Here is a 7,574-nt window from a genome sequence, read left to right on the forward strand (position 1 = left end):
GTATATACATGTGTATATGACATTATACGAAATGAATAGGCAAGTATATATATCTGTCTTTATAACTCTTGTTGCATTCAGAAGGCAGTATCATGTAGATGTTTTGTTTGCTCTGATCCGATATGGGAATTGCCTAACCGTTTGTTCATAGAGGGAACATGGGACCGGGACAGGAAGTTGTGATGTTTCTGATATGTGATCTTTCACTGCGGAAAAGAAAGCTGTTGAAGATCCCATTGGGTTTTTAATACTGATGTACTTAAATGTATTGTTATATTGATTCATTTAAATGTTTTATTGTTATTATTATTTTTGTACATAATATTGTTTTCCTCATGTTGTTTACTTGTATTTATTTATTTTCATTATTGTGGTTTTAATTTGATTTGTCATTGAATATGATTATGACACAGTACTTGGAGAGGAATCGTTGGAAAGAAAAAAAGAAAGAAATGATAATGACTTGTCTTTGGAATCCGTCCGTCACATGTGGACAAATGACTTGTCTTTGGAATCCGTCCGTCACATATCTGTCCAAGATGGAATGTTGAGATTCCAGAATTCGGAATTGGAAGGGAAAAATTTGAAAATTCTAGAATATTTATATCAGGTGATTCCATAATGCATTTGATCAATGAAACCAGTAGCAACACATCATATAATTTGAGCCTCCACAAGTGTATGCATGCATGTATGTGTGTGTGTATGTCTGAGTGTGTGTATGTGTATGTTTTTGTGTGCATGTGTGTATAGTATGCATGTGTACGGTTTGTGTGCATGTCCAGGCTTTAAACTTTAACAGTATAATACATTTGTGTTGTTTATTATTAATATGTCATATAAGTATTTAAAGTTAGTTATTTTAACACTTTATCGCATCACTGAGCAGTGAAGTACAGTAGCCACATCGTCACACACCTCACTGCATGGTACACAAAACAACACAACAACAAAAAACATCACAAAACAGTTCCATTTTATAGCTCTACTCTCTTCAGCAGCACCGTCCCTTCAGCCTACCAGACCGCACACAGAAGACACACCGACATGCCGTCTTTGCGCACTCTTGTGTGTGTGTGTCACTTTGGGACAAACCCCCTCCCTCCCGCCTTCTGCCAGACACAGAGCACAATACACTAAGGGCTTGATTATCTCTATCCCTGCTGGTCTTGATTATCTCTGTCCCTGCTGGTCTTGATTATCTCTATCCCTGCTGGTCTTGATTATCTCTATCCCTGCTGGTCTTGATTATCTCTATCCCTGCTGGTCTTGATTATCTCTATCCCTGCTGGTCTTGATTATCTCTATCCCTGCTGGTCTTGATTATCTCTATCCCTGCTGGTCTTGATTATCTCTATCCCTGCTGGTCTTGATTATCTCTATCCCTGCTGGTCTTGATTATCTCTATCCCTGCTGGTCTTGATTATCTCTGTCCCAATGCTGTTCTTGATTATCTCTGTCCCAATACTGGTCTTAATTATCTCTATCTCTGCTGGTCTTAATTATCTCTATCCCAGTGCTGTTCTTGATTATCTCTGTCCCAGTGCTAGTCTTGATTATCTCTATCCCAGTGCTGTTCTTGATTATTTCTATCCCAGTGCTGGTCTTGATTATCTCTATCCCAGTGCTGGTCTTGATTATCTCTATCCCAGTGCTGTTCTTGATTATCTCTATCCCAGTGCTGTTCTTGATTATCTCTATCCCAGTGCTGGTCTTGATTATCTCTATCCCAGTGCTGTTCTTGATTATCTCTATCCCAGTGCTGTTCTTGATTATCTCTATCCCAGTGCTGTTCTTGATTATCTCTATCCCAGTGCTGTTCTTGATTATCTCTATCCCAGTGCTGTTCTTGATTATCTCTATCCCAGTGCTGTTCTTGATTATCTCTGTCCCTGTGCTGTTCTACCTTCCTTTTCAATGTGTTAACCGAGACATCGATCAGTAGATAGTGGAATTGTTTTAAGGCACTGATCACTTAGAGGGTTGCATTCCAAGTGACACCCTGAACCCTATACACTCCACTACTGGTGACCGTCAAGGCCCAGAGGACTCTGAATGAGCGCACTGTAAAACTTTAGTATAAGGGTAGGTAATAAACCATTTATAAACCATTAATAAACCATTAATGAGGCATTTATAAACCGTTTGCTCACCATGTATTAATCATGACTCTCATATGTGTAAATGTCAAATCTAATTTTATTTGTCACATACACATGGTTAGCAGATGTTAATGCGAGTGTAGCTAAATGCTTGTGCTTCTAGTTCCCGACAATGCAGTAATAACCAACGAGTAATCTAACCTAACAATTCCACAACTACTACCTTATACAAACACAAGTGTAAAGGAATGAATACGAATATGTACATAAAAATATAATGAATGAATGTCAGGAAGCTAGTTATTCAGACATGTGTATATATAGTTCCTTAAACATCCTGTGTTGTGTGTTGGATCTATCACCAGGTACTGCTGGAATGTCTACCAACGGCATCTTGTTGTGACAAATTGCACTGCTCACTCCATGTTATAAAGTATTTATAACATAAATGGTGTTCACTTTAGATTAGGGGCTGCAAAAAGACCTTACTGGTGATTAGTAAATGGTTTACAAACGTTGGATTAATGATTAATACATGGTGAACACACACACTTTAGACATGCCTTATACATTATTTATTACAAACCCTTCAAATAAAGCGTTACCGAGTGGACACTTCAGGAGAAAGGACATATTATTTGGAATGCACCCCTAGTTTCCCACAATGTGTACTGCACTGCACCTCACCTATGAGCTTCCAGGGTCACTGCCCCCTGGTGGTTGGATGAGCTTCCAGGGTCACTGCCCCCTGGTGGTTGGATGAGCTTCCAGGGTCACTGCCCCCTGGTGGTTGGATGGGCTTCCAGGGTCACTGCCCCCTGGTGGTTGGATGGGCTTCCAGGGTCACTGCCCCCTGGTGGTTGGATGGGCTCCCAGTTCACTGCCCCCTGGTGGTTGGATGGGGAATATTTGCTGCAAAATTCTGGTAACATTCCCAAAATGTCCAGGTTTTCTAGAAATCCTGATAAAAAAAAGATTCCCAGATTTCCTGCTTATTCCAGGAATTCTTCCAATTTGGATTTCTGGAAAAACCTGGACAATGTGGTAAAGTTACCCTACACCGTCCTACCTACCCTTTTTCTGTTCTGACTGCCTCAGACTAATAACTTGAGTTGGATCAAGATATTTTTTTAAACTCTTTCTTCCTCCCTTTTTTCTGTTGCATGACAACCTCTAGTGAGGATGGATTGTTCTGTTTTGACCCGAAATCGATAACAAATATACCTTCTGTGTTTCAAACATGTGCGTGTCTGGGTTTTTCTTATGGTTGTATTAAAACAAGTAATTTTAAGGAATATTATGATTCTGGTTAAGAGTTTATTAGGAGTAAAACGTGCAAATGATAAAAGATGTCAGATGTATAGAACACATTCAGTGTTCCGTATGACATTCAGTGTTCCGTATGACATTCAGTGTTCCAGTGTTCCGTATGACATTCAGTGTTCCGTATGACATTCAGTGTTCCGTATGACATTCAGTGTTCCGTATGACATTCAGTGTTCCGTATGACATTCAGTGTTCCATATGACATTCAGTGTTCCAGTGTTCCGTATGACATTCAGTGTTCCAGTGTTCCGTATGACATTCAGTGTTCCGTATGACATTCAGTGTTCCAGTGTTCCGTATGACATTCAGTGTTCCGTATGACATTCAGTGTTCCGTATGACATTCAGTGTTCCGTATGACATTCAGTGTTCCAGTGTTCCGTATGACATTCAGTGTTCCAGTGTTCCGTATGACATTCAGTGTTCCGTATGACATTCAGTGTTCCAGTGTTCCGTATGACATTCAGTGTTCCGTATGACATTCAGTGTTCCGTATGACAGAAAATCATTTTAGTTCTACTCAATGCATATCTCTGTTTTCTCTGACGTGTTGGACAAAGACAGAGCTCACTGTTAATACCACTCAGGGAGGTGGAGAGAGATACTGCTGTGTGTGTGGTAACATGTCATTCCTTTCAGGAATCTTCAGTTATTTAGATAATTAAACAGAAAATCTATGGCAATCTATCGTAACTTTGGTAATTTATATTTGAATAATTTTAAAAAATATATCTATTCTTATATACTATTAATTTATTATTGCTGTGTCTATATTGTCCGTAAGTTTATAGTAGATGGACCATATGGTAAAAAATAAATAGCCTAATTAATGATAAAAGCATCTAATCAACAATGGAATTATTTTCAATTAACTCTGCAGCTCTTCGAACGACTGATTTCTGTCACAACTGCCACCAGTTTGACGCCAAAACATTGAAAAAATACATACACACACAATATATATATATATACACATATTAATAAAGTAATACAAATATATAATGACAAAGTTAACAGGTTCTGACATTTTAGCAACAATATTTTTTTTAAAATCTGAAATATGACATTTATATAAGTATTCAGACCCTTTATTCAGTACTTTGTTGAAGCACCTTTGGCAGCGATTACAGCCTCAAGTCTTCTTGGGTATGATGCTACAAGCTTGGCACACCTGTATTTGAGGAGTTTCTCCCATTCTTCTCTGCAGATCCTCTCAAGCTCTATCAGATTGGATGGGGAGTGTTGCTGCACAGCTATTTTCAGGTCTCGCCAGAGATGTTTGATCGGGTTCAAGTCCGGGCTCTGACAGGACCACTCAAAGCCTAGTGGTTAGAGCGTTGGACTTGTAACCGAAAGGTTGCATGATCGAATCCCCGAGCTGACAAGGTAAAAATCTGTTGTTCTGCCCCTGGACAAGGCAGTTAACCCACTGTTCCTAGGCCGTCATTTGTTCTTAACTGACTTGCCTAGTTAAATAAAGGTCAAATAAAAAAAATATAAAAGACATTCAGAGACTTGTCCCGAAGTCACTCCTGCATTGTCTTGGCTGTGTGCTTATGGTCGTGGTCCTGTTGGAAAGTGAACCTTCACCCCAGTTGGAGGTCCTGAGCGTTCTGGAGCAGGTTTTCATCTCTGTGTACTTTGCTCCGTTCATCTTTCCCTCGATCCTGACTAGTCTCCCAGTGTCACATTCGTCATAGTAATCGGACCGAGGCGCAGAGTTCCACATCTTTTAATAAACAGAAACTCACCAAACAAAACGACAAAAGCACAAACGAAACGTGAAACTACTGGTGTGCACACAAGCAACTAACTGTAGACAAGATCCCACAAAACACAAAGGGGAAATGGCTGCATAAATATGATCCCCAATCAGCAACAACGATAAACAAACAGCTGCCTCTGATTGGGAACCATATCAGGCCACCATAGAAATACAATTCCCCTAGATGACCCACCCAAGTCACTATCACGCCGCAACCAACAGAGAATAAACAGCTCTCTATGGTCAGGGCGTGACACCCAGTCCCTTCCGCTGAAAAACAGGGATAGTGCCAGGTTTCCTCCAGAAGTGACTCTTGGCATTCAGGCCAAAGAGTTCAATCTTGGTTTCATCAGACCAGAGAATCTTGTTTATCATGGTCTGAGAGTCTTTCGGTCCCTTTTGGCAAACTACAAGCGGGCTATCATGTGCCTTTTACTGAGGAGTGGCTTCAGTCTGGCTACTCTACCTTAAAGGCCTGATTGGTGGAATGCTGCAGAGATGGTTGTCCTTCTGGAAGGTTCTCCCGTCTACACAGAGGAACTCTAGAGCTCTGTCAGAGTGACCATTGGGTTCTTGGTCACCTCCCTGACAAAGGTCCTTCTACACGATTGCACAGTTTGGTCAGGCAGCCAGCTCTAGGAAGAGTCTTGGTGGTTCCAAACTTCTTCCATTTAAGAATGATGGAGGCCACTGTGTTCTTGGGGACCTTCAATGCTGCAGACATTTTTTGAAGAAGTCTGAACTCAAGCACATAATGTTTAAAAGGGATCCAAAACGTGTCGGCGTTTCGGTGGGACTCGCTGGATTAATGTGAGTAAGGTGACAACAAATCAGGAATTTTTTTAAATGGGAAAAATAAATATACAATATTCATATACAAACACCAATCACTTTTTGGTGAGGGGGGAGTCCGATTGCTGGATAATGCAGATATTTCCACCACACTCACACACACACACACACACCAGGCTGTTGACACGGGAACCACAGAGTCCTATCAAAAGAAGAAAGAGTGGGTAAGTCAGGAAAGGAAAGGACACCCATAGGGCTCTGGTTAAAAGTAGTGCACTATATAGGGAATAGGGTGCCATATGGGATATAGTCAGTCCTCTACAAAGGCAGTTAGGCTGGATCATCTAGTACAGTCTGAGCAGGGCAGGCCTAACCAGTTGAGCATAGACAGACAGCAGCACAGTAGTAGCCAATAAACTGGGGTGAGGTCAGGATATGGTAAATGTGGGGAGGCATGTGTTATATGTTAAGGCTGGTTGAGGGGGTCTATGAGGGGTGCGTGGGCTGGTGTAAGGATTTCGTAAATGGAGGCAGGTCTGGCTGTTCATCACTGGGTTAGGGGTTTCACAGATGGGTACGGAGCTGTATCTGGGTTAGGGGTTTCACAGATGGGTACGGAGCTGTATCTGTGTTAGGGGTTTCACAGATGGGTACGGAGCTGTATCTGGGTTAGGGGTTTCACAGATGGGTACGGAGCTGTATCTGGGTTAGGGGTTTCACAGATGGGTAGGGAGCCGTATCTGGGTTAGGGGTTTCACAGATGGGTACGGAGCTGTATCTGGGTTAGGGGTTTCACAGATGGGTACGGAGCTGTATCTGGGTGTCCATTGTTCATCTTTATATCCAGAAGCTGGATCTCTGCTGGGAGTCTTGTTCCAGCAGCGCATGTTCCTCTTGCGGTCTCAGCTGCTCCCCCCCCCCCCCCTCCTCCTCCCGTCAGGCTGCCCATCTCTCTGGTTCTGGTACTGCTGAGGATGATGAAGAGGTTGGTGCTGGGACTTGCTTGAGATGAGATGGGGCCGAGTGAAGAAGATGAGGAGGAGCATGTTGGGGCACGGAGCTAGGGAGAGTTGGACGACTCAGCTGGCGCTATTGCAGCTATCTGAAATGCACACACACACACACACACACACACACACACACACACACACACACACACACACACACACACACACACACACACACACACACACACACACACACACACACACACACACACACACACACACACACACACACACACACACACACACACACACACACACGCATATGTAATACATAGCATCCATCAACAGTAGTCCCGTGTGGCTCAGTTGGTAGAGCATGGCGCTTGCAACGCCAGGGTTGTGGGTTCATTCCTCACGGGGGGACCAGGATGAATATGTATGAACTTTCCAATTTGTAAGTCGCTCTGGATAAGAGCGTCTGCTAAATGACTTAAATGTAAATGTAGCTGATCAACACTGACTAGAACTGAATGGATCGAATAGTAATTTGCAATATGTACACTACACTGAACCCAGGTATAAATAATGTCAATGAGAAAACTGAGAAAATATCTTATGGCTGGACGGTGGCTGAGAAGGACCA

General features: G+C 42.2%; 1 long non-coding RNA gene across 1 annotated transcript; it reads left to right on the forward strand.

Moving 5' to 3' along the window:
• The first annotated feature begins 2,729 nt into the window (after positions 1-2,729).
• LOC129847450 (uncharacterized) lies at positions 2,730-3,343 on the forward strand. The gene is made up of 2 exons (XR_008758426.1): positions 2,730-2,804; positions 2,979-3,343. It is a non-coding gene; the product is annotated as an uncharacterized LOC129847450 (long non-coding RNA).
• The last annotated feature ends 4,231 nt before the right edge of the window (positions 3,344-7,574 follow it).

This window comes from Salvelinus fontinalis, unplaced genomic scaffold (assembly GCF_029448725.1).
Source record: "Salvelinus fontinalis isolate EN_2023a unplaced genomic scaffold, ASM2944872v1 scaffold_0848, whole genome shotgun sequence".
In the NCBI taxonomy this organism is placed as follows: Eukaryota; Metazoa; Chordata; class Actinopteri; order Salmoniformes; family Salmonidae; genus Salvelinus; species Salvelinus fontinalis.